General features: G+C 33.9%; 1 pseudogene; it reads right to left on the reverse strand.

Moving 5' to 3' along the window:
• Window positions 1-3,416: 3,416 nt before the first annotated feature.
• Window positions 3,417-22,291, reverse strand: part of LOC150059876 (leucine-rich repeat protein soc-2 homolog) — a 28,827-nt pseudogene continuing 9,952 nt past the window's right edge.

Here is a 22,291-nt window from a genome sequence, read left to right on the forward strand (position 1 = left end):
TTATAATAGTTCTTTATTCTTGAAATATCTTTTTTTTATTACAAAACCAGGGTATATCATTTGGTAATTAGGAAAAAGAACACTTTGGCTTTATATTTGATGAACAATTTTGATAACTAATTTTCTTTTAAGTATATTCCCAGCCTTTTGAACTTAGCATGCCCAAAATTCTCCCAGAAAGCTTATTGAAATAGAAATTTTGGAGGTTTCAGTCATATCTTTAGATTCTGTGTTTAGAGTTGAAGCAAAAATATGCATAAAATGTTCCATTAGTGGTTACTGTTGAAGATTATGCTTTGAGTAGCTCTGTGATACATTCAGTAGACATTTAGCTATATTTAGATTTAAATAAATTATAAGTTTTTCTCTTGCAAATATATTTTGCTACATACTACATTTTTTTCTTTCCATATATTTTATTATAATTAATAGAAGGGTTACATTATATTCACAAGATAGAAGGTGTATTACTTCACATACATTGATACCCTTTCTCATGTCTTGGTTCAGATTTCCCTCCCACTACCCCTACCCCTCATCTTGTTTTCCCCTCTTCCCTATCTGATTTTGAATAACCAACTATGCATATATCCAATATATCAGATAACAAGGTAAAATACTGTAACAATATGAGATAACCAAGGGACAGCAAAAGAGATGAGAGATAACACAGTACATGAAGGACAACAATCATTCATTTGCATATTTCATTTTTTAAAAAGAGTTTAATAGTATTTTTTAAAATATAAATATCTGAACTTTTTTTTTTGCCATGCCCGAGGCTTGAACTGAGTCTGGGTGCTATCTTTGAGACTCTTTTGCTCAAGGCAAGTACTGTGCTACTTGAGTCACAGTGCAACTTCAGGCTTTTTCTGTGAATTAATTAAAGATAAGAGTATCTAAGTATTTCCTGCCTGGGCTGGCTTCAAACCATGATTCTCAGATCTCAACATCCTGTGAAGCATTGACACCAGACTGATACAGACACTTTAAAAACCCTGTTTACTGGATGGTTCTGAAAGGTCATCTTTTGGGGGACCCAGATAGGATAAAGGGTGATACTCTAGTCTTGGAAATGATTCTGACTAAGGTTGCTAGGAATTCTGTGGTACAAAATCAGAACACATTTTTATTTTTAGCATTATTTTTGTCAGTTTGACTGTCAATTCTGTTTCTTCAGACTTTACCCAATATTTTTAGAACTTGCTTTCATTTAACTAAAATATAAATATTTTAAAACAGTTTCATTTTTAACACATTCTTAAAGGCATCTTCAAGCATCCTTTTACTCTGTTCAACTGAGGATTCTAAACAAAAGCTTTTATTTATCTATTTTTTATTTCAAATTTTTATTTTTATATTGTTTCTCTATTTTGCCATTTGCTTCCCTCAATTTTGATCATGTACAACCAATCATCATGATTTGCCTGACACAATTTTGATACATGGTGGCCATCCCCCAAACAACTACTTATAGTGCCCTTCCCTTTTCACTTCTAAACTGTCAAATTCAGTAGAAACCTTGACCTCTCCTAGCAGAGATATACAACAGAACGAAATCTAGAGACATAAAGCCAAATAGTATGACACTAAATATAAGGACCTCCAGGATAAAGAAACAAAAGCCATTTAATGAGTGATTGTTGTCCTTAATGTACTATGTTATCTTTCATCTCTTTTGCTATCTCTTGGTTATATCGTATTGTAACAATATTTCACCTTGCTATCTGATATATTTTATTGTGCTTAATTGGTTATTTGAAATTGGATAGGGAAGGGGGGAAATCAAAAAGTGCAGGGAGAGGAGGGAGGGAAATGGGGACCATGTCATGAGAAAGGGTATCATTGTTTGTGAAGTAATACACCTTCTATCTGTTGAATATAATGTAACCCTTTTATTAATTACAATAAAAATAAGCATAATGCCCAACAAAATGGAAAAAGCAGCAATATGAAAATGTACATAATAGTTACTCATATGGGAAGTGATTTTTAGGATAACTCAAATGCACTTTCTCTTTTAACTTTCCTCAATAAGTAAACTGGCTTAAGACCAACACTACCAAAAAGAACAGTACTACATAAAGGGGCACACATTTACAATTCTGTTAGTCTTGAAGGCAGTAAAGCAAAAGAAATATATAAAATAGCACGTGCCATCTCACATAACTTCCACAGAACTACCAATGGCTTCTATGCAATGTGCCTCTTTCTTATAACTGTACTACCAAGCACCAAGAGAGGAAAGGTGAGATTAAAAGTAATGGTACTGAACTGAATTGTCTGAAGCCAGTGCCCCATATATGGGGAAAAGAAGTGCATTTAGTTTAGCAGCAATACAGCACAATATGAAGATATTGTGCTTAGACACAGTGATTCCAAAACAGACAGATGTATAAGACAAGTCAAGATATAAAACCATAGCACACTGTTAAATAACCTTGAAACATACATATATTGCAGTTTTCAAAGAAAGACATTCATTTCATTGTACAAGGATCGGGAGAAATCCTTAAAGTTACCTATTGCAGTTTATGATACAATAAATACAAATCTATATAGCATTGTATATACATATATAGAACATGTGTTTATGTGTAACTTAGATATTTGCCAAATTTCTCTGTTGGTTTTTATGGCTCTGCAGCTTACAGGAATGAAAACCTTTTCACTACAAGTTTCTGTTCCCCTCAAAGTTAAGAAAACATATTTATACTAAACATTCTTTAATACCTATCCCACCAAGACTCACCTCAGATACTCTGCCTCCATTCATCGGAGAAGCAAAATTAATTGAATTCTAGATTTATCTGAATAAACAATTATCTCTTAATATTCAAACCAGTTAATGCAATTTTTTAAAAGAGGGTATAAACTCTAGATTTGAGTGATTAAAACAGAGCAAAACAAAACAAAATTCAGTGATTTACTCTGACTGTAAACATATAAAATTTAAATCTCAAATTTCAAAATAAGGTAACGAAAAAAATCTATCTTTGGGGCCTATAATACTCTAAAGATCTGATATGTGTTATGGGGACAATGTATATAAAAAGTTATAACAAAGTCCTTGGCCCATATTTTTCTTAAGAGAAAAGTATATCTAACTATAGTACTTTTGTTCCTTAAATTCAGTGACTTCATAATTTGTTGACAAATTTTTAAACTAAACTGGCATATCAGATTATACAACAGAAAAACATCCATCAAATTTAGCAAAGAAAACTTATATAAGCCTTTATTTGTACAGAATTTAAAAAATCTAAATGGCTATGATTCTTCTATTTGCAGAAACACAAAATGGGGTCTTTATAAATCTGCCATATATATCAATATCTACATAAATAGATACAGATAGATATGAAACATTAATGGCAGTCTATTTTTGAACAGTGTGTATGAGCAGCAGGTTTGAATCAGACCATGGCACAATATGGACCCTGCATCTTTAAGAACTGAATGATGAAAGAAGATCCTCCTGCAACAATCTGAGGTGGAAGGTGACTGAGTGTGCAATTCTTGATACTCATGATTGAAAGCTTGCTGCAGAGTGACAGCTCAAACAGAAGGATATGCAGGTTGGGGTTGTCATTTAAATACAATTCTTCCAAGTTTCCAGTGTACCAACTTCCTCAGGAAAATGGATGAGTAGGTTCTCTCCAAGGCCTAGGTGTGTGAGATTGATAAGGTGACCAAATGCCTCTGGGAAGAGGCAACTGGTTGTTTGTCAAGAATAATTTCGGTAAATCCTTAAGATAAGCAATTTCATTTGGCAAGGACTCCAGTTTGTTTTCCTCTAGATCCAATTCTCTTAATTTTCTAAGATTTCCAAGACCATGGAGAAGTTTCTTTAGAAGATTATTGGATAATATTAGAACCTCAAGAGAAACAAGACCAGATAAATCCTCAGGGATCTTTGTGAGCTGATTAGTGGCTGAGTTCAACTCTGCCATATTGGTCCAAGTTTCAAAATCCAAAGGAAGTGATGTCAACTGATTGTTCTTAATATTCAGCTTACTTAATACTTTTGCTCTGGAGAAAATTCCAAAGAGTTTCTTTTAGTTTCAAATCTCTGCAAGAAAATTTGGATTTCTGAACACCCAAGCATTAAGTTCTTGGCTAGGAGTGGATCATGGAAAACAAGGTAATACCATGTAACACCCATTAGAACAGTATTTAATGTGTGAGAGACAACTTTTCCAATAATAATAAGACAAATCAATATCTGAAGACTCAAGTATCATGGTCTGTCATTTAACATATAGGAAAATATTTTTTAGATTGTTAATTATGATGAATATATGGTTTATCTTCATTTCCTAGTCAAATAAGAATGAGAGCACATCATAAACAAGTCATATACAACAACTGCTTCTCATAAGAACAAAAAATACCAAAAGTAACAAAGAAAGCCAATTATGAAGAATTCTGTTGTATTTTCTGTGTGGTGTCATGTTAAAGAAGCTTGAACAGTAAAGTGAAATGATGTGGCATGCAAAGTAGGCAGTTAAATACCCTTACTCTCTCTACCTCCCTGGGAATTGCCTGCCATCAAGTTATTGATTGCAAATGAGAATAATGCATATTGCAAACAAAGCTGGCAGAAACATCCCCTCACATCATTCAATAATGAATAACGTGAACTTGTCAAAACAAGAAAATGTGTTTAGAGTCTTTCGTCCAAAAGGTCTTAACAACTATAATCTATGCAATGAATATTAATGGTGTTCAGTTTTTAATAGTAGAAAAATGTACTGACAATCTTCCTTTGTGTTCTATAAGTTGTATTCTTTAAATATGTATTGTAAAGTCTCTAACCATATAATTATTCCTATTACTGGGATACATGCAGGAATACAGTGTAATACAACTATGCAATTTGAATGAAGTGCTAATCTGGTTCTCGGTATCTAAGTCTCAGTCATTTGTCTGTTTGAGTTATTCCTTCACTATCCTTGGATTCCCAGTGATTATTTTTCTCATATTTATGGACTAGACATTAAATGATGACAAGAAATTCAAATATCTGGACAAGGTTTGTCTGCTGCATTATCTTTGAATTCACAATACAAACTAAAGACTGCTTCACATAAATTAACCTATCTCCGTCTATGCCAGAATCTATATGTGTATGCTGCTTTGAATGAAATATTCTATTTCCAAGGTGGACATGACTTTTTTTCTGATATAGGTAGTTGAACTGGGATAAGAAAAAGACATTTCATGAAGTGAGTCATGTCTTCTCATTTTGAGAAGAGTTTAGTAGAACCAGGTGTAGAGTGAATATACTTTTAAAGAAGAGCAGCCCTTTGCCTAGCATAGGATGGGGCTTATTGCTTCCTTTTGGATACTTTGTTCTCAGCTCTTCTCTCTTCCGTATATTCACTACAGAAAACTGCATTCCTGCAGACTACTGCCAAACAATTGAGCTCATTTTGCCAGAGAATTCTATAGCACTTTCCAATGACTCTCTGCCCACAACTTACCACTTGTTACCTAGAGACATACATGCATAACCCTTGTCATTGGTTGCTGATGTAACTAACTCCCTTCATTCAAATGGAGTGACATTTCTCATTTATGGGCAAATTTTGTGTCTTACTATTTTACTGACATTGTAGAATGAAGGCTGTTAAACAAGATTATTGTGTTAGTCAGCCTTACATCCCTGTGACACAATTCATGTCAAAGTAACTTAAAGGAAGGAAGGTTTAATTGAGAAAAGAGTTTTAGAGTTTTCATTCAATAGTTACTTGATCCCTTCTCTGTAAACCTAAGGCAAAGTGGACACCATGTAAAGAGTTCACCAAGGAGCAATTTTGTTCATCTCTTTATAAACAAGAAAAGATCAAAGGATCAAGGAGCAAATGGACTTTTCCAGGAAATATTCTGAAAAATCTTCTTCCTCCATGAAGGCTTCACTATCTAGTTATCAAGTAAGTTCTCAAGTCTCTATGGATGAAGCTTTTATTTTCAAATTATAGGTCTCCTGACATCTAAATTCAGCTGTGTTAAGGAAAAATGTTTCAAAGTCTGAGTCTTTTTTCCCATTACTGTACTCCCACTTATTTTTTACAGTTATATTCACCAGATAGTAGGTACATTACTTCTCACACATTGCTACCCCTTCCCCTTTTTCCCATTTCCCTTCCCCCACACCCTCCCAATTATCTTGTTTTCTGCACTTCCATTTCCTATTTCAAATAAACAAATAAATATATATACAATATGCCGGGTAACACAGTCAGATACTGTAACAATATGAGATTAACCAAAGGGCAATAAAAGAGAAGAGAAATAACACAGTACATTAAGAAAAACAATCACACAAAATAAAGCTGAGTCTTGGGGGCAGCATTTCATATCTTAAACCAATGAAATAGTTCCAAGAAAATATTATTCTTGCTAGTTATTTTATACAAATCCTCTAGATACACTCTCTTTCCTTAAAAAGCCTATATATTGGGCCGGGAGGTTGACCTTGTGGTAGAGTGCTTGCCTAGCATGCACAAAGACGCAGGTTCGATTCCTCAGTACCACACAGATAGAAAAGAGCCAGAAGTGATGCTGAGGCTCAAGTGGTAGCACTCTAGCCTTGAGAAAGCCCAAGGAAAGTGCTCACAACCTGAGCTCAAGCCCAAGACTGGCAAAAAAAAGGCTTGCATATTATATCAAATGATAATTTATCCATTTACCATCTTCACATATTTTAATGTAAAAATATATGTTTAGTTTCCCCCAAAATTCTTACAGCTCTTTTTCAATGTGACAATGGAACTTGTTATCAAAGCATGGATATGTTACATATATTTATGTATCATTTCATAACAAGCACTACATTCGTTCACTGTCACCCTCACTCCTTTTTCTCCTCACACTTATGTGTTTATGTGAGTGCATATATGTGGCATTCATGTCCTTGTTTCATAAGCACTCAGATGTATGTGAGAACTGGCCCAGTGACACAGGCTTGTTGAAAATTCATAGGATGTTATATTGTGAATACATGGTAAGATAGAGAATTTGTGACCAGGGAGGAGTGTGGACAGGGCCTCCCTTGAAGGATGAGGAAGCTGTTTTAATAGCTGCTAGAAAAACAACATCCCTTCTTGTGTAGAATTGAGATGCCTAGGCACAGTCATCTTCCAGATCTACTTGGAAGGAATATTTTTTACTAGTTTATATTACCCATACAGGGATAGAAATATTTTGTTGATTTAAATTAGTTATACAGGAAGGAAAGATTTCATTGTTACATTTCCACATGTATACATGGTATTCCAGTAAATCTCACAACTTTTGTCACACTCTGAACCCTTCTTTCTAAGAAACAATATCCCCAACCATGTTTAGACCTATATAGGATATGGTGATCAATTTGATGTGGGAAAATTTTGAATTCAGAGAAAGTCTAGATTTCTGAGTTGATACTTCAAATAGTCTGAATTATCTAGTAATTATAGCTGTAAGCAAGATGTGACAGTAATTTCCATTAAGAGGATTTTTCTATAAGACAATAATCAAGCTGGTCCACTGGAAAACTTTCACTGATTTTCCTCTCATCCTTTAACTGCAAATCAAGAAAATGGCTTTAACTGTTTCTTTAAAAATGCCTTTAGGAGCAATCTAATTTTGTTGTTGAGAAACCAATGGCTTCACTTGAAACATTTTAATCGCCCTCTCTGTCTCAAAAAGTAATCCCCAGTCAAAATAGAATCTCAAAACAAAGATCATGGCTTGCTTTTGGTTCATCTCTAAACCTAATATAAATGGAAAAGTATACAAATCAAGTACAGTTCAGCTCAAAAACTTCAAACCATGAGGTATCACAGGCTTCTAGTCATTTTTGGACTTTTTAAAGTCCCATAGGTGATCAGTAGTGAGCCAAAATATATTATCATTTTTCAGAAATGCAATTTAATCAGAAAACATTAAATTATCATTATCATTCATATTCTTCTTTATTGAAGCTAAAATATATTTTCCACTATTAATATCTCAACTTACTCAGAGAAACCTCAGTAAAAATTGTACTTAGTGTTAGACTCCTATTAAGTATCTACTTCATCTACCTAGCACTGGCATTCAATGCTTTGTTCAAAAGTGTGTGTGCAATTAGTTGTTATGATGTATATTATTTTTAGTTCTTACATTTTTTCTGCCAGTCCTGGCTCTTGAACTCAGGGCCTGAGCTCTTGGGGTTTTTCAAGGCTACTACTCTACCACTTAAGCCTCAGCACCACTTCTGATTTTTTTCTATGTATGTAGTACCAAGGAATCGAACCCGGCTCTTCGTGCATGCTAAGCAGGCACTTTGCCACTAGGCCAAACTCCCAGCCCCCTAAACATTTTCATGTAGAATATTTGTGAACAATTTTTACAGGTAGTGCCAGATAATTCGATTTTCCTGAACATCTCTGAAATACTCATATGCCTGTATACAAAGTGTATTCCCAAATAGCTCACAAACTCCAAGTCTGATCCCTAAGCAATGGCTGCAAATTTGAGCGTTTCCAGAAACTTCTGAAACTGGAACTTTCCTGGAGTTAGTGTATACTAGGGCAGGTCCTTGACAACTGTCTCTGGTCTTGGGCCTTTCTTTGCCTGTTTTACTGTCTCTTTGCCTCTGTCTCTTGCCTCTCTCTGTCACTGGTTTTCTGTCCTTCTTCTATCTCCCACAGTCTGGCATGGTCCCATGATGTTCTGCTTAACTGCTTGAGGATAAGCAACCATGGGCTGGACCCTCTAAAACAGTGATCCCACAGAAGTCCTGCAGTTTAGCCAGGTGCCAGTGGTTCACGTCTGTGATCTTAGCTACTCAGGAGGCTGAGATCTGAGGATCATGGTTTAAAGCAGGCCCTGGCACAAAGGTCCATGAAACAGTCCAAATAACAACCAGAAAACCGGAAGTGGGACTATGGCTCAAGAGATAGAACAATAGCCTGGAGCTGAAGAGCTCAGGGACAATGCTCAGACTCAGAGTTCAAAATAATAAAAAGTAATTAATTAAAAAATAAATCATGAAGTTGCTTTCAGCAGGTTTTAGGCGATGGTTATCAGAATGGACTATTACACAAAACAAATCGTTTTGAGTGCACACTTCCCTTCAGCGTTTTAGTTCAAGAGAACAAGAAACAAGAAAACAGTCATACCTGGAGGTTTACGGGACAAACGGGAAACCAATCATTTGAGTTTTTAAACAATTCTACCCATTGTTTGAGCAGAGATATGCTGAACCTTTACTGATATAATAATCCCAGACAGCTAATAAGCTGAAGGAAAAGCATAGAATTTGGATAGGTGTGTATTTATTTATTTCATTTTTCTAACACGACAATTACCATCCTTGTTCATTATATGCATTCGGTGGGATCACACAAGCAGTTGATATTGAGCCTATGATAACTAACTATATCAGTTGATTCTTTGTATTCAGCCAATTAATTAGGAACATAATGGTAAATATAATGTGTTCATAGCTAACAGTTTCTATAGATCTTAAAATTAAATCCTGCGCTACTTTTGCAGTGCAGCTACATTTCCCACCATCACTTTCTAAACTAATTTATAGTGAACTGCTTTAAGTCTCTAATGTATGATTTGAAAATTATGGTTTCATATTAGAAAAAATCTAATTTTCTCAATTTCCTGATTTTTAAAATTTTCATTTTTATTATAATTAATAGGATTACTTTATATTCGCCAGATATTGCTACCCTTCTCATATTTTTGTCCCCAGTTTCCAACTCTACCCTCTCCCCTCATCTTGTTTTCCCCCTTCCCTACCTTATTTCAAATAAACAAATAAACATATATATAATATATTAGATAACAAGGTAAGATACTTTCAATTTCCTGATTTTTTAAAGCACCAAATGGAGAAAAATTGCACATGGTAATATAGAATAATGCTTAACTACAATTAAATGAGAAATCAATAAGAAAAATTCTCCTACATAGGATAAATAAAATTTTCTCTAAAATTAAGTTATGCAATGAAAATTTAAGGAAGAAGTCTTTTTGTTTTCCCATGTTTTGAAATGTCTATTCCTGATACAGGGAATCGTTTTCTGATTTTACTGTGTAGTATTTTACAAGTCTGTTTATGGAGAAAATTTTGGATAAAATCAAAGCAATAGATCCTGAAACATTAACCAATGAGTAGAAATGTGTAATGTTGTGGTAAAATGTGAAGTCTATAAGTTCTTGTCATTTGTTGTAGCCACATGGGCCATAAAAAAAGACAAGTTCTTGCCCTGGAGCCCTACAGTCTTAGGAATGCAAGTTGAGCAAGTGAAGTAGTTGAAAAGTGAATTGTTCCACATGAAACCTTTATTCCTGTTCTCCCTTTATCTAACCATCTCTTAAAACAGCAATTTGAAATACAGTTTTGTTTTAGACTGACCAGCTAGCTAGAGACCTGGCTGCTATAGGTAAGGCACCTTTTTATTCAGTAAGAAAGAGTACCCTTGGGCTACAAAAGAGCTTTGGTGAGCTATTCTTTCAGGAGGCAAGATTTTATGTTATTAAATTATTTTCTGCAACTTGGAATCACTCTGCAATACACAATTGATCACTGTGGTGACAACATTTCAGTTTCAGTGGGAATATTTTCTCTGCAATATTAAAATTGAATATAACTGCATAGATTTCACATAGAGAAAATAGTGCTGAAAATCGCTTCTGAGACCAGGAATGGATAAGACATAAAAATGTCATGGACATACTGACTTTTGGTGTAAAGGAATTGCAAATGACAAACTTTGAAATGACAAAGGTGTGAGGAAGTTTGAGAAGACTGAGAATAAATGGAAAGAACAATTTGGAGAAAAAGGGTCTAAACTAGAGATTAATTTGGAAATCTACAGGGAAACATATAAAGTAGAATACTGAATAGTAATAACAAGGAATAAAATATTTGTTCATTTAACACAGATATATCATATGTTTCATGCATATGTTTCAAATGAAATAATTTTGTTAAAACCTAAAGTAATGCACCTTCTATCTGGTGAATATAATATAACCCATTATTTACAATGAAAATGTATGGAAAAAAACTATGGCAAAACTATATGTGAAAGTATCATATGATTAATTCATTTTAATTAAAAATCCAAGCATGTGTTATTCTTTTGGGATATAGCTAATTAAGATCTAATTTTTCAATAATAGGTATGTTATTATATTTTATGTCTTCATGCTCTATAGTAGATTATTTATAATTGTACATGCAGTCAAAATGAAACCTTGATTTTCTTAATAACAGCTATGCATTCCCTTTCAAGACCTAGAAAGTCCTACCTCATCTCTGCCTATGTGAGTGTCACTATTTAAATTCCGTATTAGTGAGATCATGAAATACTTTTCTTTGAGAACTTTGTCAAGATTTCCTTCTCTTTAAGGTACAGGAGTTACTGTTTTAAATACCATCTATATTTTCTTTGTCTGTTTAAAGATAGATAAACAGTTATGCTAATTACATACTTTTTACTACTGTGAAAAATGCTAGTAATCATGATAGTAAATAAATCTCTTCAAAATGTTGATTACCTCAAATGTATGTGAAGATACTATTTCTTTAGAAAGAAGTACCACATTTTCAAGTTTTTCACACTGTTCTCTACAACCATCAGCCAGAATGCCATAGTAAGATATACAGAATGGAAGGTTTTTATTGTTCCCTCAGTTATGAATGAGAGCTTAGCTGGGTACAGTATTCTTGGTTGGTACTTATTTGAATTCAGGGCATGACATATATCCTTCCAACCTCTTCTTGCTTGCATGGTCTCTGATGAGAAATCTGGAGTTATTCTGATTGGTTTGCCTTTATAGGTGATTGTTCTCTTTCCCTGGCTGCTTTTAGGATTCTATCTTTGGCCTCTATTGATCCAGTTCGGATTATAATGTGGCAGTGGAATGTCCTTATCTGGTCTGGTCTGTTTGGGGTTCTAAAAGCTTCTTGTATCTAGATGGGCCTGCCCTTCTAGATATTTGGGAAATTCTCTGAGATGATTCCCTAAAGTATATATTTCCAATACCATTGACCTCTTTCTCCAGACCCTCCTCAATATCAATTAGCCTTAAATTAGGCTTCCTAATTGTATCTTGGACCTCCTGAAGCATTTTCACATATTTCCTAGATTTGAATTGACTCATTTTCTGTTTTTTTTCTATTACAACTAAATTATCTTCAACCCCGGAAATTCTCTCTTCTGCAGTCTAACCTGCTATCAAAGCTTTCTACTTTATTCTTCAACCCCCTTGCTTCTAATTGCACATTTTTGATGCCTTGCATCTCTTATTTTAGATCATGTAATGATTTCTTTAACTCCTTGATTTCCATTTGAATGGTTAGCTCAGTAGCTTTATTCTCTTTGGACATTTGTTGGAGTTCAGTCACCTTTTTGTTTGTGGATTCTATGAATTCGTCCATTTTTCTTTGAAAAACCTCTATCATGGCCTCCTTTATGGCTTCCCCTTTTTCACATATCACCTTGTTTATGGTTTCCTCTTGTTTAGCTGTGGCTTCCTCCCTTATCTCTTTCTTTATGTTTTCACACTTTCATTAATGATGTTTATCAATTGCATTTGTATAGCACTTGGAAGACTCTCCTCTAGATTTGCCACTGGCTGCTCAATTGCCTGTTTATATTGGGTGGGAGATGCTATTCCTTGATTTGACATTTTTCTTGAGTTTCTTGTTCTGCCCATTTGAAAATGGGAGCAAGATTAATACGAAATGAGATTATAATTTTTCAGATATAACCAACCTAGACCTTTTTAGTTGGCTGACAATAGATGTTCACACTTTTAGATTGGTAATATCACTCTCTCTTTCTTTTTGTGCTCTTACATACAAATCTAATACAACCACAGATCACCGATTTATGACCAAAACAATAAGCCCCTCAATCCAATCTCTGTTGTATTTAAGTCCCTCTGGGCCTACAGTATAATTGAACACATAGATACACAGTATTGTTCAACAATACTGTAGATCCATGCATTATAAAAGTTGAAGGATGAACAGAGGACCAGAGATAGAAAAATAAAAATGGCCTATAGACATATGAAGAAATGCTCAACATCTCTGGTCATAAAAGAAATGCTAATCAAAACAACTCTAAGATTCCACCTTACTCCAGTTAGAATGACCAGAATCAAGAAAACTAATAACAACAGATGCTGGAGGAAATGTGGCCAGGAGGGATCACTAGTGCACTGTTGGTGGGAGTGCAAACTCGTTCAACCACTATGGAAAGCATATGGCAGTTCCTAAAAACACTAAACATAGAGCTCCACTATGACCCAGCAATTCCACGACTTGGCATTTACCCAATTGTCCAGAAACAAGAGCATACTAAATCCACTAGCACAATGATGTTCATTGCAGCACTGTTTTCCATAGAAGAGATATGGAACCAACCCAGATGTCCCTCAGTTGATGAGTGGATCAACAAGATGTGGTATTTATACACAATGGAATTCTATGCTGCTGTCAGAAAAAATGACATCGTCCCATTTGTTAGGAAATGGAAAGACTTAGAAAAAATCATATTAAGTGAAGTAAGCCAGACGCAAAGGAACATAGGCTTAATGGTTTCCCTCACTTGTCATAATCAGTAGAAACCTTGGGCTCTACTAGTAGAGATTTGCAATAGAGCAAAACCTAGCTACATAAGGCCATATAGTATGACGCTAAATGAAAGGACCTCTAGGATATAGAACAAAAGCCATATAATGAGTGATTGTTGTCCTTAATGTACTATGATATCTCTCATCTCTTTTGCTGTCCCTTGATTATCTCATATTGTTACAGTACCTCACTTTGTTATCTGATATATTGGATACATTTGTATTTGGTTATTTGAAATTGGATAGGGAAGGGGGAAAACAAGATGAGGGGTGGGGGTGGGGGTGGGGTGGAGGGAAATGGGGACCAAGACATGAGAAAGGGCATCAATGTATGCGAATTAATGCACCTTCTATCTGGCAACTATAACGTAACCCTTCTATTAATTACAATAAAAAATATATGAAAAAAAGGTATACGGAAAACAACACTTAACAATGTAATACTAAGTTATTATCCCAGGATGCAAGAATAATTCAACATATGTATAAAAATTGTGATACATTGCATCAACAGAATGAGGAGCAGAAAACAATATGATCATGCCTATGTAAAAGGAAAATGTAAGAAAAAGTGTTCATTATAAAGGAGTATTCCACAAAGAGTTGTGATGCAAACTTGCAATCCCAGTGTTTAAGGCAGGATTTTGAGTTTGAGTTTGAATTCAGACTGTGCTACCTAAAGAGTTCTTCTTTCTACAAACAACAGAAAATAAGCATCCACATGATTTTTAAAAATTTAACAAATTACCTTTAAAAGACCTATATGTCCACACAAGTATGACCGCATATGAGAAGATCACAATTTGCATAGTATTTACTGACCAAAATGCTTCCAATATTTACTCTAAAATATGTAACAAGACAAAAGTACCTATTTTTACCACTTTTATTCCTTGTAATACTGGAATTACTCACCAGAGCAATTAGGGAAAAAGTCTGAGACAATCAACTTGTACAGAATTGAGTCAAAATATCTCTGTGTTCATATGAGATGACTAGATCAGAAAATGCATTAAAATATCAATTAGGATTGATAAAAAGCAATTTAATAAACCTGAAGAATACTATTCAAAACATAATAACTATCCCTAGTCCTATAAAAATAGTGGCTAATAAAACACAAAGAAAGCAATATCATGTATAATGGCTACAAAAGTAGAAGCAAATAAATTTACCCATTGAAGTGAAGGATCTCAGCAACAAAAATATAAGCCAACATTTTTTATGGAAGCTCAAAGAGGAGGGAAGCTGGAACATGGAAGATAAGAGATATCAGACATCTTTCTGTATCTCCACAAAATTGAAACATTGTGAGAATAATAGAGTAAATGTGTAGTTTTAGAAAAGATGGAGTGTTACAGGAATGCAACAATTGTATTAGTCATCAGTGAACAGGTAAAAATTGGAAATATTAGACACTGGAATTTTAAGACTACTAACAGTAAGTGTAGGGCAGCTTGATGGAAAAAGTGCAAGATCATTTTCAGGTTGACTGTTTCAAATGATAGAATGTCTACAATCCATGTAACATGAGAGCATGGGATTTTTCGAATATCTATAGCTTAGCCACAGATGTCCTAATAAGAGATATTTCAAGAAAGGTAGTACCATCTTACATAAAGTACTAGAAGTGCAGAAGTCCATGTATTTATATATTTCCAAGTCAAATGGTCTCTGAATTTGACTGGATAATTAGGGACCAACCTTGAGAATTACTATGAGCTCAAAGTTCTAATAGGTTGGTCCTAAGTGCCTAGACCCAGATATACAAGGTAGGAAGCATGGTTTTCATTACTGAGAGAAGAAGATGCTTTCCATTTTCAGTAGATGGTCTATCTACCAAAAGGAAATATGAGATTAGATGAAAATGGATCTATCTGGAACTGAAACAGAGAGCAGTGAGGAGGTCAGGTGTTACAAGCGAGGAAATGACTACGAGCCAAGTGACTGAAGGCTATACACATAGCTTTGTATTAGTCATCTTCTCCATGTTCAGCAGACAAGAAACACAACACAAACATTAGGTCCTTGAGCATTTCCTCTACTTAACAGTACACTGAAAAAAAAAAAAAAAAAAACACAGCAGTTGCAAGTAAGCAGCCACTGCAGTGTTCTTCAGCCTAAGCAGGTGAGAGGTATTCACAGATAACTAACTCCTCATTTCACCATGCTTTAGGATCAAACACATATCCTACTTGCATACATAAAGCATACACATTGTCTTAGAGATGTAGATGGGCAAGACAGGACTGGGATCAAGCTCCACACTGGCTGGTGTGGTCTTGCTTTGTTTGTGTGCTTCTCTAAAGGAACAGGGTGCACAGGAAATCTTCACTGCTTATCAAACTCTAGACATGGAAGCTGGAACTGTGTAATCTGAATCTTGACCAGATGGAGTAATGTTTGAGTCTTCATCTTTCTTCACTAAGGTTGGTGTTGGATTTGTAGGCATCTGCTTTCTCACACTATTTTTTTATATCTGTATCACATCATTCTTCTTATCTTTCCTACCTCGATCCTTGTTTCCATTTCTTTTCTTACACCATTCTTTTATTGTGTTGTTAATATTACTTACCTTTATGAAAAAATTAACTTTTTAGGCTTACCTGCATCCCTTTTCTTCTTCCATTTTAAAATTGAGATCAGAGGTGTGGTAAATGTTACTCAGCATTTTTTCAACTACAATTGTATATCTGGCTTATTTTTGCATTTATGTTACTAATGTGATTTGTAATCACATTACATTGGGATTGAGCATTTAAGTTTATTATTCTTCAATAAGTGAATCAACATAAAATAGGCAAAAAAATTACAAAAGTCTAATTTTTAAAGAAAATAAATCGTTCCAAAATTGATGTAAATATATAGTTAAATACATTAAAAAGACAGTGTAGAATTTGTGGACAGTTTCAACAGAAAGATAAGGATCATGAATTTTAAAAATAGTGAATTATTGGATATAAAAGTTCAGTAAGTCAAATAAAATTTGAAATGGAAAAAATAACAGTAGAGTACATGAAATATTAGCAAGAATATCAGTGCTTGAACAAAAAGTCAGTTACTGTTTATATTCAGATAGTAATGAAAGAAATTATCAGAATTTCATAATCTCAAAATCAATAACTTAGTAATATACTTCAATGTTTTAGAATTACCAGAATTATCCAAGCCCAAAATTGTGAGAAAGAAATAAAATATAAGATCAGAGCTATGATTGATAATCTGGAAACAATAACAAGAAAATAATGTGAATAATCAATGAAACAAACTGGACCAAACTTTACCTAACTGAAAGAAAGTGAAGAATCAAAATAGACATGAAAACTGTGACATTATAGTAGATGCACCTAATATCTCCAAAATCACTAGGTCCTAGTTTGAAAGCATTATCATTGGCTGAGGAGATTTTGATTACTCGAATCAGAAAAGGCACTAATAAATAGGTGTTAAGACACAGGACTGAGGAACTTTGTCATACACAGCAGGGTAATTGTTGGTAAAACAAATAAATAATTAAACAAGAAAACAAATAAATTATTAAAGTACTACATATATTTAAAACATGAGAGAAAGCAGATGGAAAGTTGCATTATAAAAATGATAAATATTTGAGGAAATACCCATGTTTGACCTAATTTAAAGACCATACAACATATACATGTATTGGTATATCACCTTGTATATAAATATATACATTTTTAAAGATTTTATTTCTCAGTTAAAAAATTTATTCCAGATGTCCCTCAGTAGAAGACTGGATCAAGAAGATATGGTATGTATACACAATGGAATTCTATACTGCCATCAGAAAGAATGACATTGCCCCATTTGTAAGGAAATGGAAAGACTTAGAAAAAATCATATTATGTAATGTAAACCAGACCCAAAGGAACATAGGCTCAATGGTTTCCTTCATGTGTAATAATTAGTGCACATCTAGGACTCTCCTATCAGAGGCTTACAATAGCTCAAAACCTAAGTACATAAGGTCATATAGGATGAGAGTAAATGAAAGGAACTCTAGGATATGGAAACAAGAGCTTTATCTTATGCTCGTTGTTCTTAATGTTATTTCTCTTCTCTTTTTTTACTCTTTGGTTAATCTCATATTGTGACTGTATCTGACTTTGTTACCTGGCATATTGTTTATATGATTGTTTGTTTATTTGAAATAGGAAAGGGAAGTGGGGGAAAACAAGATGATGGGGAGGGTGTGGGGGAAGAGAAATGGGGACAAAAACATGAGAAGGGGTATCAATGTATGGGAAGTAATGCAACTACTATCTGTTGATTTAACTTCAACCCCTCTATACATTACCCCGATAAAAAATAAAAATAAATAAATTTGAAAAATTACAAATACCAACTATTGTGATTTGATTGAATATTCTTGTTCATTTACATAATAATCAGCAATCTTAAAAATATTTTAAAGTGAATTATCTTATTTTATGCCTCAAATATTTATTGATTCTCCTTTACTTTTAATTGAGCTATGGTATTTAAACTTAACCATTAGATGAACATAACGCAAAATGATTCTTTATCAATAGCATCACTTCACCCTATTCAACACAAAGTAAACCTTAATTGCATCCAGGTAATAATGCAATCCTAACAACTTCACAGATATTGGGTGGTTTTGAGAAGTTTCTTCAGGGATCCAGACACTTATTCTACACTAGTTATCAGAATGATCAGGACTTCATCATTTAACTTAGTAACATAAGTTTGAAAACTTTGTCAGATATTTGCTTTCTAATCACTATTATTCAACATGAGCTCACACAGATACATAAATAAGCATTAAAGAAGAAAGGAAGGAGGATAAAAGATTTATCCTTATGGAGATGAAAATATTACTCAATTATTATATATGTGCTTATTTTAGCTTTAGCAACAATAGGAAATTAACATATGGAACTTACTTCCTTATTCCAATGTTCTCAATTTCTGAGAGAACTCAATGCACTTTGACTACTTTTTCTGAAATACCCAAATGTCCAGCCTTCTCCAAAGATAAAAAATTAAATTCTTTTGTTCTTTTTGCCTGTTAAAGGATATACAGATTCTATTCCATTATTAATGCACTTCTAACTTTAAATTATCTTTTTTAATTTGTAATGTGTAGAGGGATTACAGTTCTATTTGCCAGAGAGTAGTACATTACTTCTCATACATTGATAATTTCTCATGATTTTGTCTTTATTTCCTTCCCCCCCTCCCCTCCCATTCATCTTCTTTTCCCCCTTCCCTTTCCTATTTCAAATAAACAAATAAATAACAAATAAGATGCCAGATAACAAAGTCAGATACTTTAACAATATGAGGTTAACCAAAGGGCAACAAAAGAGAAGAGAAATAACATAGCACCTTAAGAACAATAATCACACAAGATAAAGCTCTTGTTTCCATATCCTAGAGGTCCTTTTATTTAGCCTCATCCTATATGACCTTATGTATCTAAGTTTGTGGTATTGTAATCCTCTGCTAGGAGAGTCATAGGTGTGTACTAATTATTACCAATGAGGGAAATCATTGAGCCTATGTTCCTTTGGGTCTGGTTTACTTTACTTAATAAGACTTTTTCTAAGTTTTTCCATTTCCTTACAAATGGGGTGATGTCATTCTCTCTGATGGCAGCATAGAATTCCATTGTGTATAAGTATCACATCTTCTTATTCCATTCATCTACTGAGGGGCCTCTGGGTTCATTCCAAATCTTCACTATGGTAAATAGTGCTTCAGTGAACATCGTTGTGCTAGTTGATTTAGTATGCCCTTGTTCCTGGACAATTGGGTAAATACCAAATAGTGGAATTGCTTGGTCATAGGAGAGCTCTATGATTAGTCTATTGAGGAACTGCCATACTGCTTTCCATAGTGGTTGAACAGGCTTACACTCACACCATAACTTTAAATTTTCAATAAAACATTTTAATTTTTAATTAAGAAGAGATACTTATGTTTCATATGTGTTATCTCAAAATTCCTTAAGGAATATATCATGATGCAATTATTTGTGAATTCATCTCCACATAGCCTGAAATTTAACGTAATGAGTGGAATTACAAACTTGAACATTTTATTTTTAGTGATTTGTGAAAGAATAAGCAATTGTTTCGTTATCTCACATGGATCCATTTTTGTTCTTCAATAAGATTCATAATGAAATTGACTACACATGATGTTCTAATACTGCTAATATGTACTCCATCTAAACATACGTACAGCCTATCTTAGAAAATACTGACAAGTGAAACAAGATCATGATTTGAGCAATAGAATTCTACAGCTGAAAGGGCCATGTCCTCTTATCTCTGAACTGGTGACCTGATTGATTTTTGTCTGACATCTGAAGTCTTTCTGTTCTATTACAGTTTGCTGTTTCTCTTAATTCTTATAGATGTGTGTTTTCATATGAAAGAAAACTATCCCACTTAGTGAAACAAGGTGAGTTCAGTATCACAATTAATAAAACTACAGGTATTCAGTCTGGTGATAGTTGCCAATTTCTCTCCTTTGGCTATTGACTATCAATTTTGCCTTATGCACTGGAAATAATAAATCTTAGAATACACAGGGCAAATATTAGAATACATAGGGAAGTGGTGCTGTAGCGCAAGTGGCAGAGCACTAGCCTTGAACAAAATAATATATATATATATATATATATGATGGAATGTGAAGTTACAGTCACATGGAAGTAATCAGGCCAGGAAGAGAGTTCCCCTGGTCATCTGATACATGTAAAATGACAGTCCTAGTGGTTTTTGAAGGAAGAGACAGTGTGTGAGAAACATTAGAAAAAAGCCACACCATCAGGTTCCTAACATTATGTGTGGTTTTAAAAAAAATGGAAAGGCAAAACATCCCTATTTCATAAGTTCCAATTGTTGGCATCTTTATCTTAGTCTGAAGACTGGGTTCGTATCTAACAGCTCATCAGTTTTAATTTCCTTAAGACCACCAGAACCTTCTTATACCTTTTCATTTCTGCTGGTTTATTTTCATACCTATAAATTTGTATTTCTAGTCAAAGTTCACATTGAGTCCTAAGCAAATTAACTTATCCTCACAGTGGTCTTCTGTGCTTCTTCTCTTTTATTTTGTTAATAAGAACCTAATTTTCAGTGCTAAGATAAATCCATTAGTTTATTTTATTTACTAATCTAGTATTCCTTCAATGATGCTTTCTCAGCATATGTCAACAGCACACATTCATTGATAAGGATATTTATGAATTTTTATGTGTTTACATATATTTTACATGAGTTTTGAAGAAATCAAAATCAGTCATGAAGTTGATCCTGTGGTTCAAGTGGCAGAGCACTAGCCTTGAGCAAAAAGTGTCCAAGGACAGTGCCCAGGCCCTGCGTTCAAGCCCCAGGAATGGTGAATTAAAAAAGTATTTCCTGCAAAACATAATCCGAGCATGTAATATATCCTACATCTTATTTTTGTTTTCTAACTTTATATTTTCTCAATTAGTATTTTCTGAATGTAAATTTTTACTTTCAATATGATCATAACTTCCATTGGACCAAAACTAATGTTGAGAATTAAGTATTTCAACCACTGGAGTAGACATTTATGCATTGTTTCTGAAACATTAAAAAAGATTTATAGTTTATAACTGTACCTGAAACATCTAATGAAATAAATAATGTTTGTTAACATGTTATTTCACCATTAGAATATATACTTGTTTTAGAAAGAGATGGCACCTATTTTAAATTCTTAAACTCTAAGTTTTCATTTTCAAGTTTTTAGTGCAGATAAATATATATTATTAAGCCTAAAATGTGCATCCTAGGACAATGATGGCTAGTGTTTCAAGAGAGAGTACCATCTCCTTTCAGAACGACACATCTTTCCATACTTGAGAAAAATAAGACATACTTTCCCATTTCTTAACTATAAAATATTCACTCTAATAAATTTATTTTGGTACTTAAATAGCTGTTGAAATTTTTAGCATGTTTATTCTTCTTGCAACTCAGAGGAAAAGCTGAATTTTATTGCAGCTTGAGTTCTGGTTGTAAATCTTTTCTCATCTACTCTAGGGAGGATCTTACCTAAAGAGGAGATTGCTCAGAGACGGCAGCAAGGCCTCCCATAGCACACTGATATCCTACATTCCACAGGATATTTACACTTGATACCTAGCCTTAAAAAAGCCAAATGTAGGGGCGGGGACTTTGGCCTAGTGGTAGAGTGCTTGCCTAGCATGCACAAAGACCAGGGCTAAATTCCTTATTACCACATACATAGAAAAAGCCAGAAATGGTGGCTCAAGTGGTAGAGCTCTACCCTTGAGAAAGTCCACGGACAGTGCTCAGGCCCTGAGCTCAACCCAGGACTGGCAGAAAAAATAGCCTTTCTCTATAAACAAATCATAAGGAATTTTTGATAGAGAAACTGTATAAAAGAATAAGAAAGACTTAAAAGGACAGAAGATTTAGAAAGAGTTAAAAGGACAGAAAACTGAAGCTATCCTAAACAAAAAGCAAAAGGAAAATAAAAAAATGCAAGAATTTATTTTTGAAATAAACATTTCTATAACAAGGTAATATTCTCAGGTTTTGAAAGTCAGTTTCAATCTAAAATAATTTTAGTAAAATATAATATGTACTTCTCTAAGACTAAACTC

This window comes from Megascapheus bottae, chromosome 8 (assembly GCF_031878675.1).
Source record: "Megascapheus bottae isolate mThoBot1 chromosome 8, mThoBot2.hap1, whole genome shotgun sequence".
NCBI classification, from domain to species: domain Eukaryota; kingdom Metazoa; phylum Chordata; class Mammalia; order Rodentia; family Geomyidae; genus Megascapheus; species Megascapheus bottae.